General features: G+C 39.4%; 1 pseudogene; it reads right to left on the minus strand.

Moving 5' to 3' along the window:
- Positions 1 to 2,203: 2,203 nt before the first annotated feature.
- On the minus strand, positions 2,204 to 10,935 carry LOC124255420 (annotated as a pseudogene).
- Between the last annotated feature and the right edge of the window lie 6,674 nt (positions 10,936 to 17,609).

Here is a 17,609-nt window from a genome sequence, read left to right on the forward strand (position 1 = left end):
CTCCAGGATATCCTAAACATCGACAACTGCTGGTAACTGCTTCAAGAATTCAGTACCTTCACCATGGACGCATGACATATGCACCTTTTGCGTCTTGTTAATGACATCTTTAACGACAGAAATTATCATGCTTGCTGTAATGCTTGAATGTGTGTTGTCAGTCAGATTTAGTTTGATACACATATACATTAGCTGCACTTGCGAACTGACGAGTGAGGGCTTTTACGGCGTGTCTTTCAGTTCCTTTTGCACATCAATTTGTTGAACTAAGCTGGTAGCTGGTATGATACCGTCCTTGATTTATGCCCATTTTCAACAATATGTTGCACGTACATCCTCCATCGAATTCTCCATATAAATGCAAGAAGAAATGTCAAGCTGCTTTTCTTGACATCTCTGAAAAAGATATAAAATGATTTCCGTGATCGGTTGTGATTTGAATCCATTCTCTACAATTCTGGACATCACACTGTTCACTCTCAAAATATTAACATGAATGCATTGACATGAATATGCCATTTTGCAATGTGCTAGGTATGATTTACGAAATTGTATCAGACACATTCTGATTTATAGTACAAATTATATAATGTTTGCAAGGTCGACATGTAACGGGGCTTTTATACATGTAACGTGTATATTCATGTATCCTCCATTACGGATCTGTTGTAAATTTAAGGTGTTCAGAGATGCTTACTACTCAAGGTAAGAGAGTTGAAGAATGCGAAAATTAGAAGTCTCTATAACATATCATCTTTGGTTATATGCTCTTCAGTTCTTGATATGAGTGTAACATACATACTTAACGGATTATGGTAATTGTGAAGTGGTGGAACGTTTTTAAGAATATCAGCATACTATCAGGTCATCAGTCAGGTCAATGTTTCAAAACAACGAATTCATTGACTAAATCTTTACATACAGTAGTTGACCATAAGTGAGTCATCATTAGTGAAATTTCCATAGACTTACATGTTAATTAACTGTTGCCAGAATAATTTTCGTAAATTGAGTAGAAGTCATTTTATTTTGATATTTTGCAAACATCTTGGAAATCATCTTCAGCTACGTGTACGTAACTTTCTTTCATCTTTCCGTAGATAAGTTATCGAATGACACCTGATTAAGCACCATAAGTACAACTTTATTTTAATCTATCCCATAGACATCTATGTTAAACTTGATTGGTACGTCTAATATATGTTGTTTAAATAGTTGCAGTGTTCTTAATAATCATCGGAAAATTGAATGGAAAGTATGTGTATGTAGCTGAGATGATTTCCGAGCTGGTAGATAAGTATTGAAAGCAATTCGACCAAAACTAAATTTATGAAAATTATTCTTAATTAACATGCAAGTCGATGGGAATTTCACTAATGATGACTCACTTATGGCCAACTACTGTAGAAACAGGAATAAGAGCGACAAGTAACAGTAACAAGTTCAAGTAATAGTGTCAATAACTGCAGTTGCGTTGTGGAGTTGTGGTACCCATGCCATTACACTTCCACCCCAAAACCGACGGTGTTGAGTAACACAAGCGGCGCTCAACTGTGAACCTTACACATCTCAGGCTTGTATTCTGAACCACTGAGGCTGTCAGCACCATGTTGCGTACATTGTACAGCTGGATGTTGCGGACGGATAGTGTGCTCCCTCAACCGGTTGTGTACAGTTCTACAACTAACGCCTACAACGCATACGTGCACACAATTTTGGGTGTTTGACACAGTTCACTCCAGCAGCAAGCGTGAATGAGCATGGTTTGACGCCGCCTTTAGTAATGACAGAGAAGTATCTGTGAATTTTGGTATGTTGTCTTTGATATAATTTGGACAGAAATACTCCATTTTCATATATCTACTTTTAGTGAGTGAGTGAGGTATTTGCCGCTTTTAGTAATATTCCAGTAGTATCATGGTGTGGGACTCCAGAAATGGGCTTCATACATTGTACCCATGTCGGGTCTTCGCTTCCATCACTAGGCTACCCCTCGTGACCTTGCAACAAGAAAAGTACCAGATTTCACCTGATGCAACCACGTGACATGAAGGTTAACATTAAAGGCTCATCTGTTAGAGTCATGTGTTCAGTGCCCTTTCACATGGATTAAGCCCTTGATCTACTGGCATGTTACAAAATATTGAATATATACATATATACAATATGTTTTATTCAAAAAATGTCAAAGCTCATACATGTGTCTCATAGTTTGAGTACAGTTTGCCTTATGACAAATAAGGTGAATGATTTGGACCCTCCTTCTCATATATTCATTTTGTGTGTACTGCTATGTGTGCTTAATTGATGTAAATCTTAGAGGACACTTTAAGACGCGCGTCATATTGATTTTTGTTCACCTAAGCGCGAATAAGTATCTGAATATCAAAAATTTGCTAACTTTAAAGAAAGGACACATTTTGGGATTATTTCATATCGGACGTGTCGTGCTATAATTTCGCCGGGACCATGCTCAATTCCATCTTCTCCACACCTTTTTTGGCACTGATTGTGAGGGCTATGCCGTTGATGGTGTCGTCCTCCATTGCCAACAGGAACGCCTCAACCACCTGGTATACCCTGGAATACACAGATATGCCACTAACTCTATTCAAATACAACGTTACATTAACACTCCAATACCTGCTCAGGGTCCCGTTCTACAAAGCAATCGTAGCGCTAGCACGATCGTAACTCATATAATGACTGAAGGAATCGTAACGCTTTCTATTTTCGACATCTGGTCAACTCTGGAACGTACAGACATTACACTGACATTATTCCAGCTCAAAGTTGCATTAACACGCCAATGCGAGTTCAGGGATCACTTCGACGAGCGCCAACACGATCGTAACTCTGACGCTAGAGCCGCCTTGTTGAAATGTGTCAAGTATCATCAATGTCTGTGGATACTGACGATGTTTATAATCTTACAACCTCGTGTGGCCAAAACATACACAAGGCAGGACATAAATGTTTATATCATAAATAAAAATGCATGATAAAAACTTACTTTGTTCAAGATAATTTATCATAACTGCAAGCTGTTGTCATTGAAGTTACAGAGAGAACAGAATGTAAAATGTCTCAAATGTAAACATCCTTTCCTTGCTGATTTATTTCCTTGTGTCATGAAAGGAGCTGTCATTGAAGTTACTGAAAGAACAGCCTGTAAAATGGCTCACTTAATGACAGAAAGCATCAATGTAAAATTTGGGGATAAGCATAATGTAAACAACCCTTCCTTGCTGATCTTTTTTCTTATGTCAAGGGTGACAGAATCTCCCCTTGGATTGGCAAAATCAAAACAATTGTGGAATAATGTCCAAGAAGTTTAGTTTCAGTTATGTCGATGATTTGGTATCATGTTATAAGTTAAATAGCAAATTCCCCTGATTTATCAACAAGATGTTGAGATAGGAAATCAACGAATAAACCGTATCTGTTTCTCATTTGAACTATGCATATATTCTGAGAGAGACGAAACAATGTCCACAAGAGTGTATGACAAGCGAGATCAGTTCCGCTCTCCCTTTAAGTTGAGCAATCTACCAACCTTTGGTGTCCACATTCTACCATGTTTATAAGAACGTCGTATGATTGTTCCTCAACAATTGTATGATCAAAGTTATATTAGTCATACCTTCAGTAGAACATTGCATCATATATTCCTCTGTATGATTTGGCAAACAGTTACTTGCTTCGCATGTGTTCCTGGCATGTTGGGAAGAAACCGATCACCTTTTCATGAAATTCTGATACAATTACCAATGACTTGTAAAATTATAAACACATGCTTATGATACTGATGGGATGCTACTATAGATCTTTCATTATTTTGGTCATCATCACTATTATTATTAGAAAGGTTTGTAATATTTATTTGATAACCGACAGATACAGCATAAAAGGTAGGGGATTACATCGGTTCACTACAGAAGGCAACATCACTTTATTTCAAAGATGTTTCGTCCGTTCTGAAGTAAAATAAATACGTGCTTACGTGCAATACTTGGCATCTTCAATAACCTGCATGAAGTGTCTTTGTTGGATGATCTGGTCTTCATCTAAGACCATAAGAGCCGTCTTAACACCCATGGGGCAGATACTGGCCAGTCGAACTTCGGCAGCCTTCATTTCAGGGTTATGCTGCAGAAACAATGGCATTACCCAGTGTGAGTGAGATACGTCACATCAGCAATATCTCAGCCATAGCTACACAGGGTGTAGTCATTCAGTGTTGGGGTAATGTTGTCATTTATTTACTAAAACGACCGTAATTGCACTTGAAAATAATCGAGACAGAATAATTTGTGTTATACATTATACGTTATACATTTAGATCAGATTGCGTTTGCACACTCGTTCGGTTTAGAGACAATGCGTTGTTCATTCCAACAGTAGACAGGTTCTGTTCGTGTATATCAAAATTCATACTGATGACGAATATCTCGAGATGAAGGCACAACATGTTGATTGCAAGAATTGTTTGAAATTCACTTACTGCCCAACTCCTCGTGAAGTGATAAACAGCGCTCTTACTGGCTCCATAAACAGGGCACCAGTATGTTGGCATCAAAGCTAAATATAGAATGAAAGAAGGATTAACATCTCATTATGATTAAGGATTTCTTATTCACGTAAGTTTCTTCAAGTAACCGTTTAGTTCAAGCGTTTCATAATCTACTCAGTCGCTCGTTCATTATTTAACCTAATATTCAAGCTAAGTCACTGCTGTATGTAAATGTACGAAACTACAGCAGAAGATCAAGTGAACCATACGGGATACGATGATATGCATGCAGCTAGCCTGAACATGCAACCCTTCGCCGTCTCGACATGTTGGCTGCTAAGAACTGACTGACTGACTGAGTTTGGTTTTACGCCGTTTTTAGCAATATTCCAGCAATATCACGGCGGGGGACACCAGAAATGGGCTTCACTCATTGTACCCATGTGGGGATTCGAACCCGGGTCTTCGGCGTGACGAGCCAAGCTGCTAAGAACAATTCTGAATGTAGCAAAGAAGCCTCCACCTCTTCCTCCAACATCTCTGAAACCATTCCGTCACACACAGACCGACCTAAACAATCTTAATATCGGTCCAGTAGAATGGACACTAATGGACAAGAATGACTACCTCATACCTGCAATTGACGAGGTGTTGATGATGACGCCGCCTCTACCCCCTTTATCCTTCCTCATGTGATTCAGCGCCATCATGGTCCCCCGCACAACGCCTTTCTGAACGCAGAGAGCAATGAAGACAGTATAAACAGAGAGTCATCAGAGAGAGAGAGAGGACTGGCACTCTCAAGTTCACAATAAACAATGCTTTACATCATTTACAATTACTATGCTCCGTCAGTTTTCAGGCATGAAATTTCTGTCGGTCCGGAAACCATTAAACCATAGCAGTTCTCTAGACCTATCAATGGATGTATGGTATATGCTGGATACTCATATGACATCTTTACTTACAAAGTTGATTTCCAGCTGTTTTTTCCCATATCCGTTCATCCAGTATGCCTGCATTGTTGCACATTACATCAACATGACCAAATTTTGAGACAGCAGCTTTGAAAGCATCTGGACAAAAATACATACATTTACGAAAATAATTATTGAGGGTAACCCATGTAAAAATAAATAGTAAAGTTGAAGTCGTGTTTTACGAAACCAAAACAACAAATGTTTGTTTAAACAAATCGTCATTAGTGTTGATGGTGATGGACCTTATGCGATACATTATTAAAGGAAATAATAGTAAACAGAAACAATAAATTTAGATAAGCGAAAATACTGGCCGATATTGTCACATTGTTCGACTTGGCCGCAAAGAAACACCAACATACACCCAACACACCTGCACATTCTCGGGGTGTTTCAGATAAACCGTCTGTAACTGTATTAACAGAAGCAGTTAAGAAGAGGCGCTTGAAAAATAGAGGTACTGAAAAGCCTTCCATAGCTACAGGTATGTTCCAAACTATTGCAAGTAGTCCAAGATGTGAGACAGGACAAAGAACATCAGGTTTGTAACCACCTTTACAAATTTGACATTCAAGTCGTCTGATGCCTTGTGTGGAAGCTGGATATCGACTGACTAACAATTTAGGCTTAATCCCATCAGAAATGTCACATTAGATACATATTCTACACTTTAGTGGCGTTGGATTAAACCTGAAGGTTATTCCAAACATGAGGCATGAGTGAAGATTCATTTGGCTCTTCGCAAACGTGGACAATGATTCCAAAAGAATGACAAGAACCATTGGGGGTTCGATAAGGTCAAGGTTTGTTTACTATCTGGCCGACCACAATCAAAGAAACAACATCATGACCGCCTGAGCCTCCAGATACAGGTGTTACAGTTGCTGAAGCTGATTTCCATCTGCAGCTATAATATCGCTACCATGGTGATTTCACTATTTAGTATCTCACCCTCAAACTCAGCAACATTCGTCACGTCACACTTCACAAAGAAGACATTATCAGCTCCACTGGAAGTTTGTAGTTCTTTGGCAGTTGCCTCCCCTTGATCCCTCTTGACATCTGCGAGACAAACCTGACCAGAAATGGGAATATAATCATAATCATAATTTTTTTGAGTGGCATTTTAGAAGTTGGGAAGTACAATATAGAACAATCGTTCTATATTGCATAATCCTAATGCCAAACAAAATGCAACGTGATTATACTGTTGCTATACTTCATGCATTTTCTAACCGCCATGGCATCTACATCCAACAGAATGTACTTCAGATGTTATTTAGACCCGTGAAGATCCGGGTTAGAAAATTCATATTCAGTAACCCATGCTTGTCGTAAGAGGCGACTAACGGGGATCGGGTGGTCAGGCTCGCTGACTTGGTTGACACATGTCATCGGTTCCCAATTGCGTAGATCGATATTCATGCTGTTGATCACTGGATTGTCTGGTCCAGACTCGATTATTTACAGACTGCCGCCATATAGCTGGAATGTTGCTGAGTGCGGCGTAAACTCACTCACTCAGATTTGATTTTTTCTCTGGGACGGTATCCCTTTGAGAAGATACACAATTCCACTTCTGGTGTCCCCTGCCGTGATATCATTCACTCACTCACTCACACACCTCATATATAATACTTTCTATACAAGAGCTTTCTTTTGTTTTTTGGTTGCATTTCATAATAAACTGCACGTAAGACATATTTACCTTTGCACCTTTCTTCAATACTGCTTCAGCCACGCCCCTTCCGATACCCTGAGCACCGCCAGTGATGAACACTACTTTATCTTTCAGCTGCATGTCGACTTCAGGTATGCTGTACGAAAAAACAATACATGTGTGTATAATATATACTCATACTGTTCTGTGCAGCTGGAGTGTAATAAGTGGACATGAACGTCATTGTCACAATGTGACAAAGAAATGTGTATTATCATACAACATGGCAAGATATGCATTAAGTGATATTTCATTTTGATATACACCTTACAGTGATGAGATGAACTATATAGTATTACAAAAGAATAGATAGAACAATTCATAAATATTCACTGAATCTTTGTGACTGCCCTAATCCCCAAGCTCGGTCAAACATTGTGACTAGCAACAGTTTTCAAAGGTGCTACTGTGTTAAAATCTTACATTGCTTCGGTAATATTGAAACTGTTTAGTGATGAGAGCACGGAAATTCCGACAAGGGTAGTAAAACAATGAGGTAATTATCATATTGTGATGCTGTAATAATAACATTTTAGACTGTGGCACGAATACTCTTCCATACTACTGACATAGCCTATCGAAACTTGTCCAAGTGTAATTCAGACTGATAGGTGAATGGGTTTTGATTCTCGTACATTTAAAGACGATTTCAGATTATATCAGTGTACAATCGTATCGCATATGGAAACCAAAGTGATGCTTCCACTGGACATTTATCGGTATAACAGTAACCGGGTCGTCAAAGACAGGCTTATTTGCAGATGCTGCAAGGGAGGTAACTACACCTATACACAGATGCAAATATTTAAGGTATAAGTTGATATAATGTAGACTAAGCTTACTAAATTTGATGAAAATGAAGGAAGAAAAAGATAGGAATCAAAGCATGTGTCCATTATGCACAGAAGCAGTAGAAAACGAAATTCATTTCACTTTGATCTGTAAACCATATGTTGACATTATAAAGAAAGATATACCAGATTATTACCTGTAAAAAAACGATGTGGCCTTTAAATCATTATTATGTTCGTGCAATGAACAAGATATCAGAAATCTGTCCTTGTTTCTAAAACACTCCAGTAAGCTAAGAGATGAGTTGCTGAAAAATTAGTTACAATTGACTAGTAAAATTACTTATATATTACTCCATAAACTGTATGTGGGCCAGAGGATTGAATAGAATAAAATTCGTGTCTTGTCTTGACACCGCTGTAGGTGACACTGAAGTGTTGATTCTCCTACGCCACCCCCCTCAAACATTCAATGTCAGTGTTCTCCTTAACAAGACCCGTGAAGGTCAGGGTTAGAATGAACCTTCAGTAACCCATGCTTGTCGTGTCCCTGGTATGGTGATCTACCTTCAGTTGTTGGCGATCTATAGCCTATTTTTATATTGTGTTGTCCTCTATAGTTAGATGTTTTAGATTTAATTACTAGTTTTACATTTATATCTGTGATATTCTACTTGTTTTACTGTCCTTTGTCGACAGCTATTTAACTTGATTACCTTGTTTTCATCCCTATATGGCTGTAATATTGCCGATGCGATGTAACATTTTAACTCACTCACTCACCCATGCTTGTCGTATGAGGCGACTAACGGGATCGGGTGGTCAGGCTCGCTGGCTGGTTGATACATGTCATCGGTTCCCAATCGCGCAGATCGATGCTCATGCTGTTGATCACTGGATTGTCTGGTCCAGACTCGATTATTTACAGACAACCGCCATATAGCTGGAATATTGCTGAGTGCGGCGTAACACTAACCTCACTCACTCACTCACTCTCCTTAACAATGAATATCGTTCGTTCGAATTATCGTTAGGTCAAATCAGCTCATATGCCTGTGTGTTGTCCCAAGTGCAAGACGGATGAAAAAGTACACAGTTTAAACAGACCAATGAAAACAAGGCTTGGGTTAGAACAAAGAGGAGACAATGGTACGGACATATTTTTATTCAAGTCTAGCCTCAGCATGATACAAAAATAGCTAAGTACATAAAAAGTATATCACAGTAAAACGTTGAGCCAATCCGTATGAGAGATTATGAGAGACAATTGTGCCAACATATACAAAATACAATATATCAATATTAGAAATATAATAGAAAAGGTAAAATTTACATTAAGAAGATATATACAAGTGTGTTTTATGCTTAAGACAGATGTTTGCAGATATAAACGATATATCTGGACAAGCTAGAAAAATACTTTTTCAACATCCTGCAGATTTGCAATCGCTCATCAACATACAAAGGATAGTGCAATAAAACATGACACACATTCATGTTCACCAAAATCTTTACAGTAAAGGCAAATTCTTTCTGTTAAAGGACAACCAACGTAACAACCAGTTTCGATTCTAACCCACATCTAAGCAAAGCTAGGCTTAGTTTGTTTTTTTTCTCATAGAACGAGACATATTACAATTAGCAAAATTCACTTCCAAAATGTAACTTAAAAGTACACTACGTGCCAAACCTATTGCCTCCCCTACTAGTTATACTACCAACTTGTAAAAGATTCTGTTTCCATTTATAAACGAAATCATGAAAAAACAACCTCCGTAACTTTTGAAAGTACGAAAGGAATATGATACACAAAGTTAATATGCTTATAAGTATCAACCTTTAAATCCGACAGCTTCTTACATAAGCTAAAATTCCATTTCCCCTTATATCTTAACGCTTAAACATGACTCCATCTAAATACCTTACTAGTAACTCGATTACGCTGTTAATGACCGAAACGACTGAAAAAAATCGACACACCCCTCCACTGATTTACAACTGTAATGAACAGGGCATATTTCCGACAACAGCATTATTAGGAGCAAACTTGCGCAAACCAAGAAAAAAAGACATGGCTCTGTTATGAACAGCATTAATAAAGGGCAAACTTTAAGTACCCCATATTGCACAACCATAATTAGTAGTAGACTAATACCATATATTAGCATAGTCATTATCCCTTCCACTGCTTCCGTTAGGCATACAGTAATTTGCACTGATGATAGGTAAAAACACGTCCTTGTGAATAAATAACTTATTCTAGGATAGATCTGTCAAGGAATATCATTAACACCCTCCACAAAGTCTGCTAAGTCTCCACACCTGCTACTAAAATCAGAACAAATAACAGAAATACCTTGCTGATAATGTTGATGAGTCTGTAATAGGAGCTTGTCGAAGTATTCTGTCGTATCTATATTCCGACTGGAGTTTTCAGGAGGTAGACAGCACACACAAGCTATATCACTACACTCTTTGACTTATGACTCAGTTTAAGCCATAAAATACCCTCGTAGGAACTGTCCAAAATATAAACGCATTTTAAAAAACAAACAAAAAACCTTTACCCTTTAAGTAGACTATTCTAAAAGCTTAGGAACGAGCAGCTGAGTATAACTATTGTCCTAACAACATAAAATACTTCAGCATAAAAACTCCTAAATTATATGTAACTATTCACAACAAATTTAGCTCATTATAAGAACAGGTGTTTGCCACATAACCATCCACAGGGGCATTGTGCTCGCAGATCAAGGATCAAGTGAAGTGAATAAGCAAAACTACAACCAGCAGTTGGCAGGTCAAAGGGACGCAACCAGTATGCGGCACATAATCGGAGAGCCTCACCCAAACCCGTCATGATATTTCAGTAGACTACTTCTGTCTCCCTCTCAAAAACATCATAGGCGCTTCAACAGAGCTTTGTCCCCAAATAACTGTAAAGCAACAAAATTCTGGATGAATAAACAACATTAAACGGGTTGGATTTACAGGACTTGCTGTCAACATCGACAGCATATCGCTAACCTTGACCTACATACGTGGGCTTTCAGGTAGTGTTGTAAGCAGGCGTTCAAATACTACACGCCGAAAGTTACTTGTACAGCTGTGAGTAATTTGTAGTTCACCGCGTGCCGGCGTATAAAAGCCTCATCGATGGCAAAGTCCACCGTACCTACATGAGTACACCTCGGGCCGCTAAGCGACTCCCCACTGGCAACGTACGATGTCAGATATTTGGAATACTCTTTTGTTATCAACGCTTGAGTTTACAAGGACTGTGCACAGAAAAAATATTTATATACTGATGGTTATGTGCACTTACGACTGCTGTGTCCGAAAGTGTGAGTGAGTGAGTTAATGTTTAACGGCACATCGGCAATATTTCAGCCATGTCGTGACGATCCGAAAGTGTGAGGATGTGTCTAAAGTATGCGGCGCATAGGCGGATCCAGAAGGGATCTTTTGTCCTGAAGGTTTGTTAATTGACCATTGAAACTCGGATGAAAGTGAAATGTGCACCCTCCCTTTTTATCAATAGTATGCACACCCTTCCCCAACCCCCATCCCCACCCGCCTTTCTAAAAAGGCTGTATCCGCCCCAGCGGCGACGCTAAAAGATGTAGTAGTTTTAAAATAATGTTAATATATAGGGCTGGGGCGGGTAACACGGATACCCGGTACGGGTTGGTAATAAGTTGGACCATGAAACAAACATATACAAGAAAGCCCATGAAAGTCTACATTATGTGGCAAGTCTAGATTTCCAAAGTTTATGAAGAACATCTCAGGGCTCCTTTTCATTATGTATATATAAAAATATGAACTGTTTTTTCTGTAAAATATGTTCATTTCAGAGACTAGTTGTTAGTCTATAATATCCATCAAACGATCCTTTTTGGTCTTAGCTAGGCTTGCACAAGTTTCTTAGGTAAAACTAAATTGTTTAAATGATAATTTTAAAAAAAGACTTTATTAAATATAAAACTGGGGTTGCCTCTTCGAGGAATAGAGTTACTATACATCCATGGGCTTAGCATTCAGTGCAGCCTTGGCGCAAGGGTAGGTCTTAGCCTAATGAACCACAAACAAACATGGCGGACTGAGAGAAAGTAAGAACGCGATTGAGAAAAGTCAACTATTTATTGTGGATATAAGCTTTTATATGGGTAAAGACCGCTGCCGATCGAGGGAAATAGTCACTTCTTCATAAAGTGGCATAAAACTGAACGCTGCCAGCGCGTAACTCAATTGTTTTGAACAGACATACACCTGACTGGAGGCGTGGACATGACGCAATACAGCGAGGGAGAGTCACTTACAGTCACACTCGCTTAGTGCAGGTGCAGTGAATGCCTCAGAAATCAACTGATCAGAGTTTTCTTTGCAGGAGATGGTCACCCGATGTTCAGGCATGCTGACCAAAATGCATATGATAAAATGCATATGTTTACATTGGAATTTATTGTTTGATGTAATACTGGACAGAAAACTGTGTTCAGCCATGAAGAAGATCTGGCAAAGTGATAATTTCTCTGCAGTGCACACATCACATATTTGTCACTGCAATAAAATATCACGTTTCTCAACCTTTCACATTAAGTAAATAACATGTTTTTCGTATTTTTCTCATGTCCCATTCCATCATGTTCTGTCCACATTATGGATGGGCACAATTTCGCAACTTACCTGTAGCTGGTAAATCAGTTTTATCATGAGGCATGAGCTCCTTGTATAGCTGTATCAATTAACCCTGTCAACTCCAAGATCTCCTTAACATTGACCACTGCTGGACCCGCTTATCCTTCTGTATCAATTAACCCTGTCAACTCCAAGATCTCCTTAACGTTGCCCACTGCTGGACCCGGTTATCCTTCTGTATCAATTAACCCTGGCAACTCCAGGATCTCCTTAACGTTGCCCACTGCTGGACCCGGTTATCCTTCTGTATCAATTAACCCTGTCAACTCCAGGATCTCCTTAACGTTGCCCACTGCTGGACCCGGTTATCCTTCTGTATCAATTAACCCTGTCAACTCCAGGATCTCCTTAACGTTGCCCACTGCTAGACCCGGTTATCCTTGTGTAGCTGTATCAATTAACCCTGTCAACTCCAGGATCTCCTCAACATTGCCCACTGCTGGACCCGGTTATCCTTGTGTAGCTGTATCAATTAACCCTCTCAACTCATGGATCTCCTTAACATTACCCACTGCTGGACCCGGTTATCCTTGTGTAGCTGTATCAATTAACCCTGTCAACTCCAGGATCTCCTTAACATTGCCCACTGCTGGACCCGGTTATCCTTGTGTAGCTGTATCAATTAACCCTGTCAACTCCTGGATCTCCTCAACATTGTCCACTGCTGGACACGGTTATCCTTGTGTAGCTGTATCAATTAACCCTGTCAACTCATGGATCTCCTTAACATTGCCCACTGCTGGACCCGGTTATCCTTCTGTATCAATTAACCCTGTCAACTCCAGGATCTCCTTAACATTGACCACTGCTGGACACGGTTATCCTTCTGTATCAATTAACCCTGTCAACTCCAGGATCTCCTTAACGTTGCCCACTGCTGGACCCGCTTATCCTTCTGTATCAATTAACCCTGTCAACTCCTTGATCTCCTTAACGTTGCCCACTGCTAGACCCGGTTATCCTTCTGTATCAATTAACCCTGTCAACTCCTTGATCTCCTTAACGTTGCCCACTGCTAGACTCGGTTATCCTTGTGTAGCTGTATCAATTAACCCTGTCAACTCCTGGATCTCCTCAACATTGCCCACTGCTAGACCCGGTTATCCTTGTGTAAGTGTATCAATTAACACTGTCAACTCATGGATCTCCTTAACATTGCCCACTGCTGAACCCGGCTAACCTTGTATAGCTGCTTCAAGAAGAATTCAGTAACTTCACCATGGACGCATAGCATATGCACGTGTTGCGTCATGTTAATGATATCTTTAACGATAGAAAATAGCATGCTTGATATAATTCTTGAATGTTTCTTCATTAAGATTTCGTTTGATAAACGTGTATGAATTAGCTGTACTTGAGAACTGACTATTTGAGGACTTTACTGTGCGTCTTTCAGTCAATTTGCAGTCAATTTGTTGAACTGAGATGGCAACCGGAATGATTTTAATTTATGCCCATTTTCAACAATATGTTGCACACACATCCTGTATAGAATTCTTCATACAAACCCAAGATGAAATGTCAAGCTGCTTTTCTTGACATCTCTGAGAAGGACATAAAATGCTTTTCGTGATCGGGTGTAATTCGAATCTATTTTCTACAATGCTGGACATTCCACTGTTCACTCTCAGAATATTCACATTAATGCATTGAGTCATTTTGTAACGTGCTAGGTATGATTTACTTCCCAGTTATGTATAAGTCACATTTTGATATATTGTACTAAGTGTTTACCCTGCCAACCTGGATACAGAAACAGGGCTTTCATACATATTCATGTATCCTCCATTACGGAGCTGTTGTAAGGTGTAAGGTAAGGCTGTAAATGTACGGTGTTTAGAGGTGCATACTATTCAAGGTAATAAGTTGAAGAAAGCCAAAATTCGAAGGCTCCATAACATATCATCTTTGGTCGAACGACAAAAAATCTCATGCTCTTTAAGTTCGTTTGAACAATATATGGAGCTGTTATAAGTGTATTTGTGGAGCGCAATAGTCCAGTGGTAAGGCGTCTACCTATCAGGCTGAAGGCCCGGGTTCGAGGCACCTAGGTTCGGGTCCTGAGGTGGGCACATTTGCGTAGTATCCTTGGGCAAGATACTTAGATCTACATTATCTTAGTTCACCCAGTTGTAAAATGGGTACCCGTGAGGATGTGCTGGCAATGTAAGTGTTTAGTTCATCGCGTCTAACAGGCAGCATGGCTGTATGCTTCCCAAGGAGTTGAAAGAGAATGGGAAAGTACAAAAGTGTCCTATGACCGGGGATAGTAATGATCAGGCAATGTACCTGGATTTGAGCGCCATATCAGCGGAGTATTACTATTACTATTATTGCGCGGGATGTACAGGAAAGAGAGCGACAAGCAACAGTAACAAGCTCAAGTAGCAGTGTCATTTACAGGTGTGGATACCATTTGTACTGGTACAGGCGAGGTAGCGATGCATTGAGACACAAGATGTTCTATTTTCAATTATTTGCTCAAAGGGGAGGACATGATCTGTAACGATGTTGCACGGCATTCGAACTCCCATTAATGACGATGGGTTGTGTTCGTATATAAGCTGTGATACCCGTACCATTACACTTCCACCCGTAAAACCAACGGCGTTGAGTAACACAAGCGGCGCTCAACTGTGAACAGTACACATCTCAGGCTTGTATTTTGAACCACCGATGCTGTCAGCACCAAGTTGCTTACTCCTTACAGCTGGATGTCGCGGCAGAATACTGTGCTCCCTCAACCGGTTGTGTACAGTTGGGACAATGTAAACGTTACAGCTTGGGATCGATTCTTTAGGGGCACTAACCAATTACCGTGGTCTTGGGACGAGACACTTGGACGACCGGTCTGCGGCCAGTCATGAGACCCATAATATTGTGTTTGGCTTAACATCAAGATCTCTTAAATCTTCCTCATTTTAGAGTTTGCAGCCAAGGTCTTCGGCTATTTCTGAGGAGTTCCCTCAGTACCAATACAGCGCGTACATATACACAATTTTCTCGCAACAAGAGTGAGTGAGTGAGTATGGTGTGACGCCGCTTTTAATAATATTCCAGAAATATCATGGTGGGGGGACTCCAGAAAAGGGCTTCACACATTGTACCCATGTGGGGTCTTAGGCGTGACGAGCTAACGCTTTTATCACGAGGCTCGGCCTTTGCAACATGATAAGTACCAGATTTCCAGTTCACCTAGCGCAAACACATGTGGCATGAACGTTGTTATGATTAAAGAAAGTTCATCCGTTAGAATCCTGTGTTTACCAGCCTTTCACATGGATGAACACCACACAAAATGACTGTATTACCCAAATTTACTAACGTCAGGAAATACTCGTTTCATCCGGCGGCCATATGAACAACGTTTGAAATCTACGTATCATCTGGCCGTCAGATTTACACACGTTTAAAAGGGTGTTAAAATACACGAACATTCGACTCTGCATTTACATGTATTTCACAGGTGTGTAAATCTGGCCATTGTTTCCATGTGTTTCCTAACACGTGTAATATATGTAAATGCTGTGATTGTAGGACATGCATTTCAATACCCTTGAAATCTCGTATGACCAGGGTTATGTTTGTCATATATTTTGTACATGCGTAAATGGTTGGAAATGAGTAAATATAGTGTTACAAGATTAGCACTACTTTAACATGTATTTCAATGGTGCTGTAATGTAACTGTCACATTGGGTTCGTTAGCGCGTCCGACCACGCCATAATGTACTGAGATAATTAGTAACACATGGTGAAGTGATACCCATGACTGAGCACCACTAATAACGTACGTGTCTTTCTTGACATACACATGGTGTCTGTTTAAAAGGTTCAAATATCGGGTCTATGGGCCAGAGCGATATGTATGTTAGGGAGTGTGTGTGTGTGTGTGTGTGTGCGAGGGAGAGGGTGTGGCATGGGGTAGGCCTAGGGTGGGGTGGTGGCGGTGGTCGGTGTTGGGGTACTGATAAGTCTTTCTGACCAGTAGGTAATATCATTTATACTTTTTGTAATGGAAATAACATAACAGTTTAAATAACTGACCTTAGGTACACTTCTTATATATGCTATACTAGGAGACACTGCTAATTACAATAAAACACAGATCTAGACGAATGTGTTCACACAGACATGAACCGGTAGGTCCCTAATTTTAGTGCTCACTTGTATGAGTTATCCGACTGATCATAACTGAACAAATTTCCTTATCTATACTTTCATAAAAGATGATTACAATGTATTAATGATTCCCGGTGTAAATTACTTTTGTAAATGTGTGAACATGCACATACTTGGTGTGACCTCTTTTTGATTCGGAATACAGGTATTATTCCATACGGACGTTTTCTCAAATTTCAGTTACCCGACGGAATATACTGTAGACATATTTTGTTTCCACCTCTTGGGTAGACTAAAGAAAATTGTAGTGATTGCAATTAGCTCATAATTTTCATATTAGACCTATTTTGTTTCCATCTGTTGGGCAGACTATAGGAAATTGTAGTGATTGCAATTAGCTCATAACTAAGCAGTTTCGATAATTGTTGAAAGCTTACTACCTGACAGCATTATGTTGCTCATGCGTTTTCTTTTTTCTTTTGCTTTTTGCTGTCTAATTTGTTATACATTATATAATCATGTTAATCATTTTGGTATCTCAATATCATGGAATATAATATGTACTTATTAATCTATCAAAGTACCGAAACGTATTATCTGTATGCTTTACTGTTATTGGGTGAAACTGTTAAAAGTACCGTCGTACAGAATTTCGTGGAAACAGAAAATGAAAATTACTAGATCAATGGAAAACTAAATTGGATAAAGATCGCAAACAATCATTATTTATATTCCACTTTTTAAATTATCAGTGTGCAGATCATGTCACTAACATAAAAACT

This window comes from Haliotis rubra, unplaced genomic scaffold (genome assembly GCF_003918875.1).
Source record: "Haliotis rubra isolate DU_JTF1 unplaced genomic scaffold, ASM391887v1 Scf60, whole genome shotgun sequence".
Lineage (NCBI taxonomy): Eukaryota > Metazoa > Mollusca > Gastropoda > Lepetellida > Haliotidae > Haliotis > Haliotis rubra.